Here is a 19,113-nt window from a genome sequence, read left to right as displayed (position 1 = left end):
CAGAACATCATACAGTTTGTAGCGGCTATTCTGAGTACTTTTCATTGTTCCATTCTCATTAGTAGAAAAATGCCGCAAAACTCAAAATGGCCACTATGAAACGTGTGGCGTTCCGAGTACAAACCATAACACAGCAGATGTAAGCACTGAAGTGCCATAGACTGTCAAATAAGCTGATTGGCAGGGGTACAAAGAGTCAGCCAACCTCTAATTAGATATTGATGGCCTAGCCTAAGAACAGGTGATCAATTTTTACAACCTGGATAACCCCTTTTAATCAAATGCTTATGTTAAACATATTGTTTTGTAGTGTTTTTTCTATTTTCCTTGTTACTATATATTTTCTTTAAAAAAAATCCTAACATTTTGCTGTTTTCATTCTGGAAACTAAACTTTATAATAGTCTGTCACTTCATATTTTGTACAGCAGCCATGAGGACCATAGACACTATAGTCTGCAAGACTAGAAATGACTCATTTACTTCTATGTGAGAGTGTTCTACTTATACTTTGTGACATGTGCAGAGCTTATTGTGGAGGGAGGGGAAGTAGCTGAGCTGTAGCCATCACCTATTGTGAGTGGTGGATCCTAAATTTATATTTATTTATATATATATATATATATATATATATATATATATATATATATATATATATATATATATATATATATATATATATATATATATATATATATATATATATATATATATATATATATATATATATATATACACACACACACACACACATATACATACACACATTTTATATATACACACAAACATATATATTATATATATATATATATATATATATATATATACACACACACACACACACACATTAGACCCCCTACTTACGAATGTTCGAGTTACAAACATACGGTACATGCAAACAAGGTTTTCTTCAAGTTAAAACCGTGTAAGGACAGTTCGCATGCCCACCAAGTGGCGTACATTGTCGTAAACAATACATAGCTCTTTTACGGTACCCACGTGGTTTCAGTAGAACATGTGTTGGGCAATTTAACATGTCAAGTGTTACGCGCAAAAGCAGTGATGCATCATTAGTAGAGATGAGCGAGCACCAAAATGCTCGGGTGCTCGTTACTCGGGACGAAATTTTCGCAATGCTCGAGGGTTTGTTTCGAGTAATGAACCCCATTGAAGTCAATGGGCGACCCGAGCATTTTTGTATATCGCCGATGCTCGCTAAGGTTTCCTTGTGTGAAAATCTGGGCAATTCAAGAAAGTGATGGGAACGACACAGCAACGGATAGGGCAGGCGAGGGGCTACATGTTGGGCTGCATCTCAAGTTCCCAGGTCCCACTATTAAGCCACAATAGCGGCAAGAGTGCCCCCCCCCCCCTGCACTGTCAGCGTAAAGATCGTTCTCCTCTGCCATAGCTGTAACAGCTGTGGCAGAGAAGAACAATGTTTGCCCATTGAATTCAATGGAGCCAGCAATACAGCAGGTTCCACTGAAAGCAATGGGCTGCCGGCGATCGCAGGATGAATTGTCGGGAAGGGGTTAAATATATAAGCCCTTCCCTGCAATTCATCCAGAAATGTGTTACAATAAAAATATATACCGGCGTATAAGGCGACGGGGCATATAAGACGACCCCCCAACTGTCACCTTATACGCCGGCAATACAGTGGAGCAAAGAATAAAAATCATTACTCACTTCTTCTGACGTTCTGCGGCGCTCCTGCAGGCTGTCGCTCCCTCCTGGTTCCCGGCAGAGCATTGCTTTCTGGACGCAGGGCTTGAAATCCCCGCCTCCAGAAACACAGCCAATCACAGCCATTCAATGACATCATTGTCATTGGCTGTGATTGGCTGAAGGCACGTGTGTTTCTGGAGGCGGGGATTTAAAGCCCTTCGTAGAGAAAGCAATGGTCTGCTGGGAACCAGGAGGGAGCGACAGCCTGCAGCAGCACTGCAGAACGTCAGAAGAAGTGAGTAATGATTTTTATTCTTTGCTCCACTGTATTGCCGGCGTATAAGGTGACAGTTGGGGGGTCGTCTTATACGCCCCGTCGCCTTATACGCCGGTATACATTTTTATTGTAACACATTTCTGGATGAATTGCAGGGAAAGGCTTATATATTTAAGCCCTTCCCGACAATTCATCCTGCGATCGCCGGCAGCCCATTGCTTTCAGTGGAACCTGCTGTATTGCCGGCTCCATTGAATTCAATGGGCAAACATCGTTCTTCTCTGCCACAGCTGTTACAGCTGTGGCAGAGAAGAATGATTTGTCTTCTATATGTTCTCAATGGGGTCGGCGCTGCTGCCGCCGGCCCCATTGAGCACATATAGAGAAGAGAACAGAAATCGCAGATCGCACATAGGTGCAATCTGCGATTTCTATGGCCCTAAGAAGGTCCGTTCGGGTTCTTGAAACCTAAAATACTCCTAACACTCTCCCTATAGCAGCTCCACCAAGATACCACTTTCCCTGAACTAATGTCAGAATGCATCTGTGGCGAGCCGCGGGAGGGGCAGATTTTAATACTCGGGTGACACCTAATCTCGCCAGCCACTCACTGCAGGGGGGTGGTATAGGCTTGAACGTTGCAGGGGGAAGTTGTAATGCCTTCCCTGTCTTTCTATTGGCCAGAAAAGCGCGCAAGTTTCTCAGGGAAGAAAATGAAAGTAACCCGAACACCGCGTGGTACTCGTCACGAGTAACGAGCATCTCGAACACCCTAATATTCGAACGAGTATCAAGCTCGGACGAGTATGCTCGCTCATCTCTAATCATTAGCACTCACTAGCTCGCTGGCTTCTGGTCCTGTGTGACAGTTCCCCGCTCAGTGCTTCCCATAGGATGCGTTGAGCGGAGAGTGAGAAGCTGACAAGAAGCCAGTGAGCCAGTGGCAGGACTTTCAGTTTGAAAGCTCTGCATGAGCACTCGTGACTTTAGCAGTGACGTCAGCACCCGTGCAGTCACTTAACAGACTGCCAGCCCATGTAAAAGTATATAGTATACAGTATAAACTTCATTTCATGTACTTCGGACATATGAACAAATAGACCTACAAGACGGATCCTGGAATGGAACTTTTTCATAAGTAAGGGACTATCTGTAGGTGTATTGACAGGCATAGTGCCCTACGTTGTTTTTAGAGCACGCCTACACTATTTGCATTTTCCAGCAGTCCACAGTTTACAATGAGCTACACAAATAGCATAAGGCGCCAAACGAACATTCAGGGCATTATACAAAAGCGTGGATAACGCCGAACATCTGTAGATGTTACCCAACATTGTAATCTACCAGTGGTGCTGAGCAGATGACTACTGAAAAGTTTTCTCTACAGAACAAGAAGCATCCAACTATTATTAGGTTTAGTGGCTGGAGTGAAAACTGCAGGTTATTAGGATATTTTTTGAGTCAGGAGGGGTATTGTCTAGAGCACCTAGAAGATGAGACTTATAAGGCAATGCATTCTCCTCTGGGTAATATGCAAATAAGGAAGATGTAGCAATACCTCTGCAGCGCCACCTATTAGTGCTCCAATAGGTGGCGCTGCAGAGGCATTGTTCCATTTTCCTTATTAGGATATTTTTTTAAACCTATAGTGATAAACTTGATTTAAACAATAGGTCATTTTCTAATGATGCATTCACTTTAAATAATTAGCAACCCTTAATAAGAACAGAGACTAAGGCACAAGTTAAATATCCAACGACAATTGTGTTTAATGTCAATTTAATATACCTGTGGTTAAAAAAAAAACCTGTAGAAACTATAGTTTGAGGTATGTTCAGTGATCGAGGGTAGCACAAGGCTAATAACTCAAATGAATTATAGGTAACGGAAGCCCAACATGAGCTTTAGGAAATCATTCAGCTGCTTCTTTTCAGAACTCTAGACGACAATCTGGTCTGTCCTGAACTCTAGAAAGACCTCAAGCAATGTAACCTTGTTTTACTGTAGGTGGTGATACTGGAGCGGACATATGATAATGAAAATACAGTGCACAAAACATGCAAAACATTAGGAAAGATGAGAGATAACCAAATTGATATTATTTTATCTTTGCAAGTGACCAATCTATGTTGTTTACTCCCTGGGCACATTTTAAAAGCACAGCCCTGACCTTCTCCAAGGCAAGAGATAAATGGGCTGGTATAAAATGAATTAAGTTTCACAGTCAATACTTACCATCATTATTCACAAAATCTCAGTATCTTATTCTCCCAAGCATTGCTTGTCTCGTCAGGTCTTTCAGATGCTATAACATTATCCTCATCACCTCGCTCAGCTCTGTTTACCACCCTATTACTTGGATATTGATTGTTTGCAATGACTTTGTAATCGAGAGACTACCCAGCATCAAATGAGAAAATAACAGCAAAGAGGAATAGAAAAAAGAACGCAAGGGTAGTAGAGAAATATTAAGGATGGTGAGCCTGAGGGTCAGGAATGAAACTTACCCATGCATTGACTAAAGTAATTTTCCGCCCAATAAGCAAGCACATGCTAATCTTGGTTCTGTAGTAAAACAGGATGTACCCAATAAAACTAAGCAGAAGAATCCAAACTGTGATATGGAGGTTTGTAAATGCAACCGTTCTAATATATGCTACAAATTGGTAAATCTCGAAAAGACTGCTTTTACCATCAAGGCAAGGGAATTTTAAATTCCTTATAACCACTCTGTTTTAGGGGGATTTCACTATATTCATAACTACATCGCTGATTATAAATGACAACTAGTAATTATTAGGAAATTATATAGTAGCAGTGTTTCTAGTGGTGCAATGCACCATGCAGCTCTGCTACACGCACATCACACTCACACACACACACACACAGCTCTGATACATGCACGTCTCACATACACACACACACAGCACTGCTACATGTACATCTTATACAGCTCTGCTACATACATTCTTCATACAACAGAGATCAAAAGCAGCACAGCAAATCCTGCACATACTGATCACCCCCTGGTCATCTGACCCCGGATTCCTCCCAAACAGGTGACTGTTCACACGACGGTGACATCAGGTCCTGTAGGCACACAGCTGCTGTAGGTGCTTCAGTTGCTATGGAATGCAAACAAACACCTAGCAGTGTGCTTACAGGACCTGTGACGATGTCACCATCATGTGATCAGGGACGGAGCATGTAATTCACTCGGGATGAAGGACCTTTGATTATGTCACTGTCATGTGATCGGGGCGAAGCATGTAACTCACGTACTCATACACTGACAGGTAATCGTTAGTATTTTGATTATAGAATGATAATTGCCGTCATCTCACTAGTTGGAGTTTTTGTACTGCTTCTGTTGATATAATTAAAAAAGTGTCCCAATGCCTATAAACATGAAGGCTGTCCTAATGTGAGCCCTCGATCAGACATTATCTCACAACCTGTAACTGAGGCACACGACGAGTAATGCATTGGAAAAAGGGAGATCGGATTGACCACATAAAAATATTCCAACATGATGGAAATTATCACTAGGAATATTGTGTTCAGTCCCTTGATACATGGTCTAAACTTGACCCAATTAGTGGTTCAGGCTGACAGTTTTCAAAATTCAAAAATGGCTAATTTTCAACCATAGTCGTACCTGGAAATTCTCAGATGAAACAGTAGATATTTGCATTTAATTGTATAATGCGCCTACATTTCTCTGTCCTATTTTTTAAAGCTTTGTGGTAGATTTATGTCTGTGTGTTTCATTTACTGGAGGCCGGCCAAGTCATACATTTGCATTCTAGAGTCTGCTGTTTTCATGTTCTGAGCAATCAGCTTTGAACTTGATGGCAGTACGCCAGTCCACCACAGCTCCATCAGATACCTGATGCTGTGGTCTGTACCTGCTAACCTGCTGTGACTTGAGCTCATTAGAGCTACTTCAGCTCTTCTCACATTAGATCCGGAGACCATATATCCACTGATAACAGCTGCTGGGTAGGGCCCAGGTCACATATTGTCAGGGCGTGAAGCTGCTTCTGTCCTTGACTTGCTGATCATGACATTTTTTTTATAATAGTGGGATTGGGAATATTTATTTAGGAATACTGTTTGGGATTAAAGTGTTCAGTTTTCCGTATTTCCCATTAAGCGTTTGATTCTACCAGCTATTATTATTCTGCACCCTGAGAGCCAATATGTTTGCTAATAGAAAACAAATACAATAGCTGCAGAAGTGGAGAGACTAATAGATTACGCTAACCCTCCATAGGGAAATGCATTACAGTGCTGCTTCTAGATTTTAGGAGAACTAATAAAGAATTACAGTGTCAGACTCCCTGAAGCTACCAACGCTTTGGTTTATTTAAAGCTGCACTGTGACTTTTTTTGCCTTCACTACAAAATTATAGAACATTTCTGCAAGTTATATGAGTTCATCACAAGAAGTAATAGAGATCACATGTGATTTTAAGTGCTTGTATAGCAGTAGTATATAAAATGGTCATTAAACAAAAAATAATTAATGCAATAAATTGCACACCACTGAATAGCCACTTCATTAAGGCCCATTTACACGAGCAGATAATCGCTCAAAGATCCCTCAAATGACAGTTTGAGCAACAGCTTTGAGCGATTATTTTGCATAAAAAATAATTAGTATTCAAGTAGCTACTCAGCTACTTAACTACCAATTATGTATGTAAATGAAGCCTTCCCAGGCTAATAGCCCAAGGCTATTGGCTGTGCTCAGATCCTTTGTTCTCCACTGGGAAACAATGCTATCAGCACTCCCCTATGAAGAATGGCTAATAAAAGTGATCCTTAAAATCAAGTGAGCTTGATTTTAAGGACCACCAAAAAGCGCCCGAAATGCGGGTGCCCCGCGCCTATTTACAAGCACCGATTATCGCTAAAACGATCGCTGATTAGCGAATTTTTAGCAATAATTGTCCAGTGTAAATGAGCCTTTAGAGATGCCTTCCCTTTCCTGTATGAAAATTAGACACGTGACCCCAGAGTGCAGCATAAAATCAAGTGAACAAGTTTTCCATGTACCGGTTTCTCTGTAAATCCAATTAGAATGTGAAAACCAAGTGATCTGAAAGACTTTGAGCAAAGCATGGTCATCAGTACTAGATTAGCCAGGCCAATATGTAAGAAAACATGCTAATCTCATGCAGGGGAATCAACAGTATATGGAGAATGGTGTGTTCAAGGAAAAACATCCAGCAAAAGGGGATGTATGAAAGGGATCAAAGGAGGATGTCCAGAATACTTCTGATGAACCGGTTGTGCTTGATCAATGAAACCGCAGATAAACACAACACTGGAGCTCTAACCAACGTGTCCAAATGCACAACTTGTTCCTTAACACAAATGGGCTATAACAGCTATCAACTAGTTTGAATGCCATTACTGTCTAGGAGAAACAGAAAGGCAAGACTCCAGTGGACAATAGAGGACAAAAATTGGGACATTGAGCAGTGAAATAACATGGTTTCGTCAGATGTATCCAGATTTCTGTTAGACCAAGGCCAGAATTTGGCGCAAGCAGCATGAATCGATGAACCCTTCCAATGAGGTGTCAATAGTTCAAGCTGGTGAAGGTAAAGTAATGGTGCGAGGTATGCTTTTTAGGTTTACCCTAAGCACTCTGATATATGTGGATGGATGCCATGATGAATTTCTGCAGTTCTATAGACCAACAGATTTCCAACACGCTACTAAACAGCTGGCTTCAATAAAGTGGCCAGTGTGCACACATTTACCATCCTGTATTCTTTTTTACAGTTCAGAAATTATGTTACAAAAATCCAAAATATAACAAATTTATACACATTAGGGAGATGTATTAAGTGACTTCTGTCTGTTTTCTGGCAGGAAAAAGAAACAAATTTTGGCGCACATTTGTTCTTTACTTTTAAACCAATTTTGCAATTTTTTTAAGTGGGCAGGGTTAAGTGGTGGGGCGGACCACCCATGACCCATCAGATTTACTATAATTTATGCCAGAAACTATAAATTTTAGTGTCAATCTATGTTAGACCATAGTTTTCAAATTGTGCCATACAGAAGGCACAAGATGTGCCAGATATATTAACCCCTTCAAGACCAACCTTGTTTGCACCTTAAGGACCAATTAAAATTTTGGAAATCTGCCATGTGTAACTTTAACCTAGAATAACTCTGTAAAGGTCTTACACATTCAAATAATCCTAATTTGCATATTGTATCAGCTGGCTTTTACCAACTAGATGAAGATTAAAAACACTAAAATTGAGGAACATTTTTAAATATTTGGTGTTTTTTCATTTTTTTCAACTGTAGTATGTCAAATATTTACATATATACTGTACTAATTTTACCAGATATATATTTCCACTTTGCACGTTTCTCAGCACTTTAGGAGACATTAATTTAACATAAATCTTTCAAATTCTGATGTATATTGTTTAAAATTTTGATTTATATTTGATTTATAATTTTTAATTCAGTGACTGGTACACTGTACTGGGATGGGAGAAGAAAGAAGGGAAGAGACACTGATGCAGGGAGGACATGCTGGGGAAATTTGTAGTATACAAACTTTTCCAGTCAGTGCTGTGATTGGCTGTCCCTGATGACATCATTAGGACCTGAACCAAATCAGATTCCGATGACAGCATCCAAACAGGTTGAGTTGATAGTAATAGCCTGTTTCAGCTGTTTTACCCACTGTGGGGGGCCGCAATCACCAGCTGGGAGACTGACATGAATTTATGTCACTGCTGCACACAGCCCAGGCAGCAGCAAAGGGGATAAGAGGCTTATGCTTGTTAATACATTTAGTGCAGCTTTCCTCAGTAAACTTCCTATTAAGACCGATGTTTCAAACGTATCATATGTTAACATATGACAGATATTTTGCATTAGAAAGAATGTTTCTTTGGAAGAAGATCTCTAATATGACGTCTACTGGTTTTGTATCGGCCTATAGACTTCTGCTGTCCTGGCTCAGCAGGACATAGAGCTCGCACAGACCTTTAATGCAGACCCAATTGCTGATTGTAGCAGAATAGATGATACTTTAAGGATAAGTCCTGCTTTATGCACATTACAGGCTATCTAACAAATATGTGCCTAATGTATATGTATTTCTCCACTGGTATGCTGAGCACATAATGAGAATATAAATGGTATTCTTCAGAGAGGAAAAAGAAATTGTCAAACTTAGGTTATATGCTAAAAGTAAAAGACACCTTTTTAAATGCTCTTCAGTTATTTTCTCTTCTCTATCCTGACAAAGAAAGGAAGCGTGTATTGTCTTGGCAGTTCTGGTTCTACTGGGAACAGACTACCAATAGTACTTGAGAAAGGTAACTGCATCGGGAAAGCTCACAGGAGCTTCCCAAAGCCTATAAATGTAGTTTAAAAAAAATAGAAGATAAATGTCTCCATGAGGACCCTAAACTGAGCTGCAGGTATGTTAAATAAGAGAGCAACCACTGGGAATATCCAGAAACCCAGAAGTTCTTGCAGAAAATGGTTACATCCATGCAGGGTAAAACCACGATGCCCTGTCACCAAACAAAATAAAGACAGACAGAAGAGACAGGACTGGGAATTCTTTCACTAACTGGACAAAGACTTTGTGGGCCCGGCCTAAAAGCAGGACGAAGGTCCTAATAAGGATGGCCCCATGTTTCGTACCTACAGAGCCTAGTTCATTTCTAGATGACAATTGTTGACAACAGGACTTAGGATCAAGTCAGACAGGGAACACTGCCACACCAAACAAAACATGAAACAAGTGTCCGCAAACCTACAGACAGATGGAACTTGAGTAATCGTACACCTACGGATGGAAGACAGACAAGGCCCTGGTGTGCTTTTACCAACGTGCGAAGCGCAACAACCAGAGCAAGGCTCGGACGTCTGCCCATCAACGTGCAGGTAGGACAAACAGACATGAACCAGGCATCCAGCAACCAACCGGACAGGCCGACCAAATGTTGATGAACAAACGAGCAAACAAACTAACAGACAGAAAAACCGAGAGAGCAAAGCATAACATGAATGCAGTGTCAACATAACAGAAAGAACTGGATCCAGGTGGACAGAGCTCAGAACCAAACAAGCAGAACAGGAATCAGACAGACAGAGCTATGGAAGGGAGGCAAGTGTAGTGTCAAAGGCAGACTGACCAGCTGCCATGACAGGGTTAGATTATATAACATAACTTTTTCACTGATTGGCCAACCAGGGGCACCACCTCCCTGAAAACCAAATCAGACCAGGACTACAGAGCATGATGCAGCGGGTAAAAGAAGAGGGGAACACTGAGGTATTCAGCCAACACATGAAACTTATGCATTAACAGCACACTGCGATACTTCTTCTCTTTTTCTTCCTCGAGAACCACTGCTACTCACATGGAATGGTGATTGGCTGGCTGGTCTATGACTAAACAGATAAAACAGATGGATACAGTAAAATGCAACCAACACTGAAGATAAGGGTAGAGTCCTACACTGCATAAATCATGCAATAGAAGCCCCGCCCACCGGTGGGGACCAAAGGCCAGAGATTTTGCCAGTAATATTGTTCGTTACCATTGGCCGCCACACGTGTGTAATGTTTCGACCACACACTGTTTATGCAGCATGGGACCAAACCTTAATAATTATTGGGTAAATATTTAATGGATACTGGCTTAAATATGGTTAATCTCTACCAGAACTTAACCATGTCTGTATGGTTATAACAGTTTAAAGTTATGCATCAAGAGGCTCAATTTCTAATCTCAGTTCATTATACCGTGCCAATGTTGCAATCAAATTTTGCAAATATTCCAAGGCAGATTGCTAAAAATGGTGAGCTAAAACAGCCACTTCAGTAGCTAAACATACACAATTTTCTAGAAATGGAGGGAAATAGTTGTTCCGATACTGAGATGCATGTGTGAGCTGTGAGAACAGAAGGAATATGCTCAATGTAAATCAATGCTGGTAAAATGACAAGGTCTGCTGGGCCTGCTGTTCTAGGAAGTGAATACACTTCATGGGTCAAGCTACTTCAAGCACATTTCATGTAAGCCACTGCTGGTGTAAAATGCAAAAAACTGAAATACATTCCCTAGAATAGGTTTGCCTGATGAGAAATACAAAGTGTAGAAAACTTTATTACAGTGTGAGGACCAGAAATATGGGAAAAAAAGCACATAATACAATCCAAGAAATGTACTTCTATTAGTATGCCTCAAAAATCTTTATATAGAAAAACAAAAATAAGTATACCATTTTATACTGATCAGCCATAATATTAAAACCACCGACAGGTGAAGTATTTAACATTGAATATGAGGGTACAGTAACATATGTTAAGGATTGGAATGTATTAAGCAGCAAGTCAACAATTAGTTCCTTAGGCCTTATGCACACGGCCATGACGGGCTCCGCAAGCGGAATACCGCAGCGGAGTCCATCACGGCGCTCCCCCAAAGACCCCATACTTGCTTCCGCTTCCGCTGCGTGAAGTCCCGCATGACGCTCTGGCGCGCATGCACAATACAGTGCATAATGCGCCGGCAGTGTCATATGACGCTCCGGCGGTGTCACATGAATTGCCAGAAGTGTCAAATGATGCACTCAGCGGTGGGCGGGGCTCATTCATGCTATACTTCCGCTGTGCTACAATAGAAGTCATCCGTGCGTATATCTGCGGCAAATAGAACATGCTGCAGGTAATTTCGTGCTGCAGAATTTCGCTGTGGAATTCTGCAGCATGTACATTGAGCTATTAGGTTCAATAAAACCTAATAGCTGCAGGGAAACGCCGCGGATTTCCGACGCATTTTACATAGCGGAAATCCGGCCGTGGGCATTAGGCCTTAATTTGATGCCCCGGAAGCCAGAAAAATGGGCAAGTGTAAGGATATGAGAAACTTTGACAAGGCTAAATTGTCACGACTAGACAACTGGATTACAGCATCTCTAAAAATGTCAGGATTTGTAGGGTGGTCCCAGTATGCTGAGGTTAGTAATAAGTGGACCACTGAGCATGGACTTAAGCAATCTGATCCGGCGAAGGGTTTTTGTTGACATTATGAGAAAAGCTCATTATGTTATGGGAAGGCTGGGTGTTTGTGCGTTGCTTATTTAGAGAAGAAATGGCACCAAGATGCACTATGGGAAGAAGGCAAGCCAGTAGAGGCAATGTGATGGTCTGGGAAAATATCTTCTGGGAAATCTTAGGCCTGGCATTCGTGGGAATGTTAATATGACAAATACCACCTACCTCAATATTGTTTAACCCCTTAGTGACGGCCCCATTGTCTTTTTACATCCTACCTAAGTGGTCTTTATTCCTCAGGCTGAGGACGTGACAACTCCATGCTGTCAGCTCCCAGAGGTACCTGACAACCTGGAGCTATCAAGGGGGACCACGGAATGCCCCCAGTCATGCGATTGGCGCTATTCAATAGATAGCGCCAATCACATTAGAGTAAATAAAAAGTTAGAGTTTCAGCTCACCTCACTGATGCCATCCATGAATGAAACTACTCACCCCCGTCCTCCGTGATGTCCCGCGCCAATCTGGTCCAAAAAAGACCTTCGGCCGTCTTCTTCCCCTTCCCTTCCCCCCAAGGAAAAATGGCAATGCATACGAAGAAGACCCGTCGCGGGACATTTGACATCTCCTGCTTCCCGGCTACTTAAGGTAGCCGAGAAGCAGGAGATGTCATCAGGGACCACAGTGACCATTCCCTGGGCCCGTGATCGCCGTCATCCAATGGATAACTACGATCACGAAAAAGTTTAAAAAAGTTAAAAAAAAGGTAAAGTTTCACCTCTCCTCACAGATCATATCCATGAGGGAAGATGAAATTAGGTATCTAAGGCCCACAAATTTATCCGCGGACCTTACCTCGGCTTCTGCGCATGTGCCTATTGCCAAAATGGTGGACGCATGCGCAAAAGCCATAAAAGAAGTATCTACTCCTGCAAGTCTCTGTTTACCAAATTTACTCAAAAGTACTCATTGCTTTTTTTGCCTTCCTCTGGATCAACATGGGGGGGGGGGGGAATAGGCTGAACTGGATGGACATATAGCTCTTTTTTCAGCCTTATATACTATGTAACTATAACTTTTTTTACAGCACCACCAGTGGACAGGATTCACTTAAAATCAACAAGTGCAACCATACTAAGAAAGTAAATCACATCCACATCCAAGATTACTGAGATTATATTTAAGCACAATAAGAAATAAAATATAGTATTTGGATACAAAGTCTTCCTAAAATGACTGGAAAAGAAAACCTGTGGAGTGAAAATTCTTATTCTTCCTTATTCATTATGAATCATTTGTATCATTTTGCTACAATTTATCCTCTTTCTCTGCAATGGTTTGGCAAGAAACATACTGCATGTACTCTTTTCTAGCAATGCTATTCAACACATGCACAATGTAGCTTTCAGTGTGACAAGCGGCGTCATCTGACCCTATCTAAAATCTTCAATTATTTCTACTTTGCAAATGCTTCCAAAAGCAATCTCCGAGATGTAGTAAACCGTAAGCACAAGTGGGAAATGATGTGACATCAAAAAAATGGTCCTGTTTCCTCTTGTTGTTTCACAGGTGATGTATCGGAGCTGGGTGAACTACAACCTCTAATCCCATGATAATTTGTTAGGGGATTCACAAAGAAAATCAATTAGATAGCAGATGAGAAGAAATGCTATTACTGAGACACAGTTGCAAAAAGTAGTTCATGTCCTCTGCTATGAATGAAAACAACGAGACTACATCAGTATATTAACCCAATAATAAGGCTGAATTTACATGGAACACTATTTTTTGAACATTACAGTAAAAATGCCAAACGTTAAAACTTAAAGGGGTTGTCTCGCGAAAGCAAGTGGGGTTATACACTTCTGTATGGCCATATTAATGCACTTTGTAATATACATCGTACATTAAATATGAGCCATACAGAAGTTATTCACTTACCTTCCCTGCGCTGGCGTCCCCGTCTCCATGGCTCCGTCTAATCGTCCGATTAGACGCGCTTGCGCAGAAGGGTCTTCTGTAGAGATGAGCGAACACCAAAATGTTCGGGTGTTCGTTATTCGTAACGAACTTCCCGTGATGCTCGAGGGTTCGTTTCGAACAACGAACCCCATTGAAGTCAATGGGCGACCAGAACATTTTTGTATTTCGCCGATGCTCGCTAAGGTTTTCATGTGTGAAAATCTGGGCAATTCAGGAAAGTGATGGGAATGACACAGTGACGGATAGGGCAGGCGAGGGGCTACATGTTGGGCTGCATCTCAAGTTCCCAGGTCCCACTATTAAGCCACAATACCGGCAAGAGTGGGCCCCCCCCCTCCCAACAACTTTTACTTCTGAAAAGCCCTCATTAGCATGGCATACCTTTGCTAAGCACCACACTACCTCCAACAAAGCACAATCACTGCCTGCATGACACTCCACTGACACTTCTCCTGGGTTACATGCTGCCCAACCGCCCCCCCTCCCCCCCACAGCACACACCAAAGTGTCCCTGCGCAGCCTTCAGCTGCCCTCATGCCACACCACGCTCATGTCTATTTAGAATTGCGTCTGCCATGACGAGGGACCGCAGGCACACACTGCAGAGGTTGGCACGGCTAGGCAGCGACCCTCTTTAAAAGTGGCGGAGCGATAGCCCACAATGCTGTACAGAAGCAATGAGAAATAGAATCCTGTGCCACCGCCATCAGGAGCTGCACACGTGGGCATAGCAATGGGGAACCTATGTGCCACACACTATTCATTCTGTCAAGGTGTCTGCATGCCCCAGTCAGACCGGGCTTTTTAATTCATAGACACAGGCAGGTACAACTCCCTATTGTGAAGTCCCTGTCGACCCACAGCATGGGTGGCTCCCTGGAACCCACCGGCGGTACACAGAAATATCCCATTGCATTGCCCAACACAGCTGAGGTAGTAATGTCGTGCTTAATGCAGGTGGGCTTCGGCCCACACTGCATGCCCCAGTCTGACTGGGGTTCTTTATAAGTGTACAGATGTAGTAAAAACTCCGTGTGCACCTACAGCATGGGTGGGTGCCAGGAAGCCACCGGCGGTACATAGAAATATCCCATTGCATTGCCCAACACAGCTGAGGTAGTAATGTTGTGCTTAACCCTTTCCAATCCAATTTGTATATGGTTTTCCTAGGGGGCTTACTCTTTTTCTGCTGTTATACAACGGCGCTATATGCTGGCTAAAGCCAGTACTGCATGAGCTGACACGTAGGATAGGCTCCGACAGCAGAGAGGCTGGCAATATACAGTAAGAGAACCCCGACGGACGTCTACCAACAACGGAGCTGTACAGCCTTAAACCCTAATGTCTTCACAGGTCACACAGTGGACTGGAAAGGGTTAATGCAGGTGGGTTTCGGCCCACACTGCATGCCCCAGTCAGACTGGGGTTCTTTACAAGTGGACACATGTAGGTTTAACTCCCTGTGGACCCACTGCCTGGGTGGGTGCCAGGAAGCCACCGGCGGTACATAGAAATATCCCATTGCATTGCCCAACACAGCTGAGGTAGTAATGTCGTGCGTAATACAGGTGGGCTTCGGCCCACACTGCATGCCCCAGTCAGACGGGTTCTTTAGAAGTGTACAGATGTATTAAAAACTCAGTGTGCACCTACAGCATGGGTGGCTCCCTGGAACCCACCGGCGGTACACAAAAATATCCCATTGCATTGCCCAACACAGCTGAGGTAGTAATGTCGTGCGTAATACAGGTGGGCTTCGGCCCACACTGCATGCCCCAGTCAGACTGGGGTTCTTTACAAGTGGACACATGTAGGTTTAACTCCCTGTGGACCCACTGCCTGGGTGGGTGCCAGGAAGCCACCGGCGGTACATAGAAATATCCCATTGCATTGCCCAACACAGCTGAGGTAGTAATGTCGTGCGTAATACAGGTGGGCTTCGGCCCACACTGCATGCCCCAGTCAGACGGGTTCTTTAGAAGTGTACAGATGTATTAAAAACTCAGTGTGCACCTACAGCATGGGTGGCTCCCTGGAACCCACCGGCGGTACACAAAAATATCCCATTGCATTGCCCAACACAGCTGAGGTAGTAATGTCGTGCGTAATACAGGTGGGCTTCGGCCCACACTGCATGCCCCAGTCAGACTGGGGTTCTTTACAAGTGGACACATGTAGGTTTAACTCCCTGTGGACCCACTGCCTGGGTGGGTGCCAGGAAGCCACCGGCGGTACATAGAAATATCCCATTGCATTGCCCAACACAGCTGAGGTAACGTCAGCTGTAATGCAGGTGGGCTAAAAATTAATTTGATTACACTGTAGGCGAGGGCCCACAAAAATTGCTGTATCAACAGTACTAATGTACATCCCAAAAATTGGCCATGGCCAGCCAAGAGGGCAGGTGAAACCCATTAATTGCTTTGGTTAATGTGGCTTAAGTGGTAACTAGGCCTGGAGGCAGCCCAGTGTAACGAAAAATTGGTTCAAGTTAAAGTTCCAATGCTTTTAAGCGCATTGAAACTTATAAAAATTGTTCTGAAAAATTATTTGAGTGAGCCTTGTGGCCCTAAGAAAAATTGCCCGTTCAGCGTGATTACGTGAGGTTTCAGGAGGAGGAGCAGGAGGAGGAGGAGGAGGAATATTAGACACAGATTGATGAAGCAGAAATGTCCCCGTTTTGGATGGTGAGAGAGAACGTAGCTTCCATCCGCGGGTGCAGCCTACGTATTGCTTACGTATCGCTGCTGTCCGCTGGTGGAGAACAGAAGTCTGGGGAAATCCAGCCTTTGTTCATCTTGATGAGTGTTAGCCTGTCGGCACTGTCGGTTGACAAGCGGCTACGCTTATCTGTGATGATTCCCCCAGCCGCACTAAACACCCTCTCCGACAACACGCTAGCCGCAGGACAAGCAAGCACCTCAAGGGCATACAGGGCTAGTTCAGGCCACGTGTCCAGCTTCGACACCCAGTAGTTGTAGGGGGCAGAGGCGTCACCAAGGATGGTCGTGCGATCCGCTACGTACTCCCTCACCATCCTTTTGCAGTGCTCCCGCCGACTCAGCCGTGACTGGGGAGCGGTGACACAGTCTTGGTGGGGAGCCATAAAGCTGGCCAGGCCCTTAAAGACTGTTGCACTGCCTGGGATGTACATGCTGCTCGATCTACGCACATCCCCTGCAACATGGCCCTCGGAACTGCGCCTTCTGCCACTAGCGCTGTCGGCTGGGAATTTTACCATCAGCTTGTCCGCAAGGGTCCTGTGGTATAGCAACACTCTCGAACCCCTTTCCTCTTCGGGAATCAGAGTGGGCAGGTTCTCCTTATACCGTGGATCGAGCAGTGTGTACACCCAGTAATCCGTAGTGGCCAGAATGCGTGCAACGCGAGGGTCACGAGAAAGGCATCCTAACATGAAGTCAGCCATGTGTGCCAGGGTACCTGTACGCAACACATGGCTGTCTTCACTAGGAAGATCACTTTCAGGATCCTCCTCCTCCTCCTCCTCCTCCTCAGGCCATACACGCTGAAAGGATGACAGGCAATCAGCCGGTGTACCGTCAGCAGCGGCCCAAGCTGTCTCTTCCCCCTCCTCCTCATCCTCCTCATGCTCCTCCTCCTCCTCCTGTACGCGCTGAGAAATAGACAGGAGGGTGCCCTGACTATCCAGCGGCATACTGTCTTCCCCCGCCCCCGTTTCCGAGCGCAAAGCAGCTGCCTTTATGGTTTGCAGGGAATTTCTCAAGATGCATAGCAGAGGAATGGTGACGCTAATGATTGTAGCATCGCCGCTCACCACCTGGGTAGACTCCTCAAAATTACCAAGGACATGGCAGATGTCTGCCAACCAGGCCCACTCTTCTGAAAGGAATTGAGGAGGCTGACTCCCACTGCGCCGCCCATGTTGGAGTTGGTATTCGACTATAGCTCTACGCTGTTCATAGAGCCTGGCCAACATGTGGAGCGTAGAGTTCCACCGTGTGGGCACGTCGCACAGCAGTCGGTGCACTGGCAGCTTAAAGTGATGTTGCAGGGTGCGCAGGGTGGCAGCGTCCGTGTGGGACTTGCGGAAATGTGCGCAGAGCCGGCGCGCCTTTACGAGCAGGTCTGACAAGCGTGGGTAGCTTTTCAGAAAGCGCTGAACCACCAAATTAAAGACGTGGGCCAGGCATGGCACGTGCGTGAGGCTGCCGAGCTGCAGAGCCGCCACCAGGTTACGGCCGTTGTCACACACGACCATGCCCGGTTGGAGGCTCAGCGGCGCAAGCCAGCGGTCGGTCTGCTGTGTCAGACCCTGCAGCAGTTCGTGGGCCGTGTGCCTCTTATCGCCTAAGCTGAGTAGTTTCAGCACGGCCTGCTGACGCTTGCCCACCGCTGTGCTGCCACACCGCGCGACACCGACTGCTGGCGACATGCTGCTGCTAACACATCTTGATTGTGAGACAGAGGAGGAGGAGGAGGAGGAGGGTGCTTTAGTGGAGGAAGCATACACCTCCGCAGATACCAGCACCGAGCTGGGGCCCGCAATTCTGGGGGTGGGTAGGACGTGAGCGGTCCCAGGCTCTGACTCTGTCCCAGCCTCCACTAAATTCACCCAATGTGCCGTCAGGGAGATGTAGTGGCCCTGCCCGCCTGTGCTTGTCCACGTGTCCGTAGTTAAGTGGACCGTGGCAGTAACCGCGTTGGTGAGGGCGCGCACAATGTTGCGGGAGACGTGGTCGTGCAGGGCTGGGACGGCACATCGGGAAAAGTAGTGGCGACTGGGAACTGAGTAGCGCGGGGCCGCCGCCTCCATGATACTTTTGAAGGACTCCGTTTCCACAACCCTATACGGCAGCATCTCAAGGCTGATGAATTTTGCGATGCGGACGGTTAACGTTTGAGCGTGCGGGTGCGTGGCGGCGTACTTGCGCTTGCGCTCGAACACTTGCGCAAGCGACGGATGAACGGTGCGCTGAACTACACTGCTGGATGGGGCCGAGGACAGCGGAGATGAGGGTGTGGGTGCAGGCCATGAGGCGGTAGTGCCTGTGTCCTGAGAGGGGGGTTGCATCTCAGTGGCAGGTTGGGGCACAGGGGGAGAGGCAGGGGTGCAAACCGGAGGCGGTGAACGGCCTTTGTCCCACC

The sequence above is a fragment of the Eleutherodactylus coqui genome, chromosome 2, assembly GCF_035609145.1.
Source record: "Eleutherodactylus coqui strain aEleCoq1 chromosome 2, aEleCoq1.hap1, whole genome shotgun sequence".
NCBI classification, from domain to species: Eukaryota; Metazoa; Chordata; class Amphibia; order Anura; family Eleutherodactylidae; genus Eleutherodactylus; species Eleutherodactylus coqui.
The sequence above is the reverse complement of the archived record's forward strand: the minus strand, read 5'-3'. Positions refer to the sequence as shown.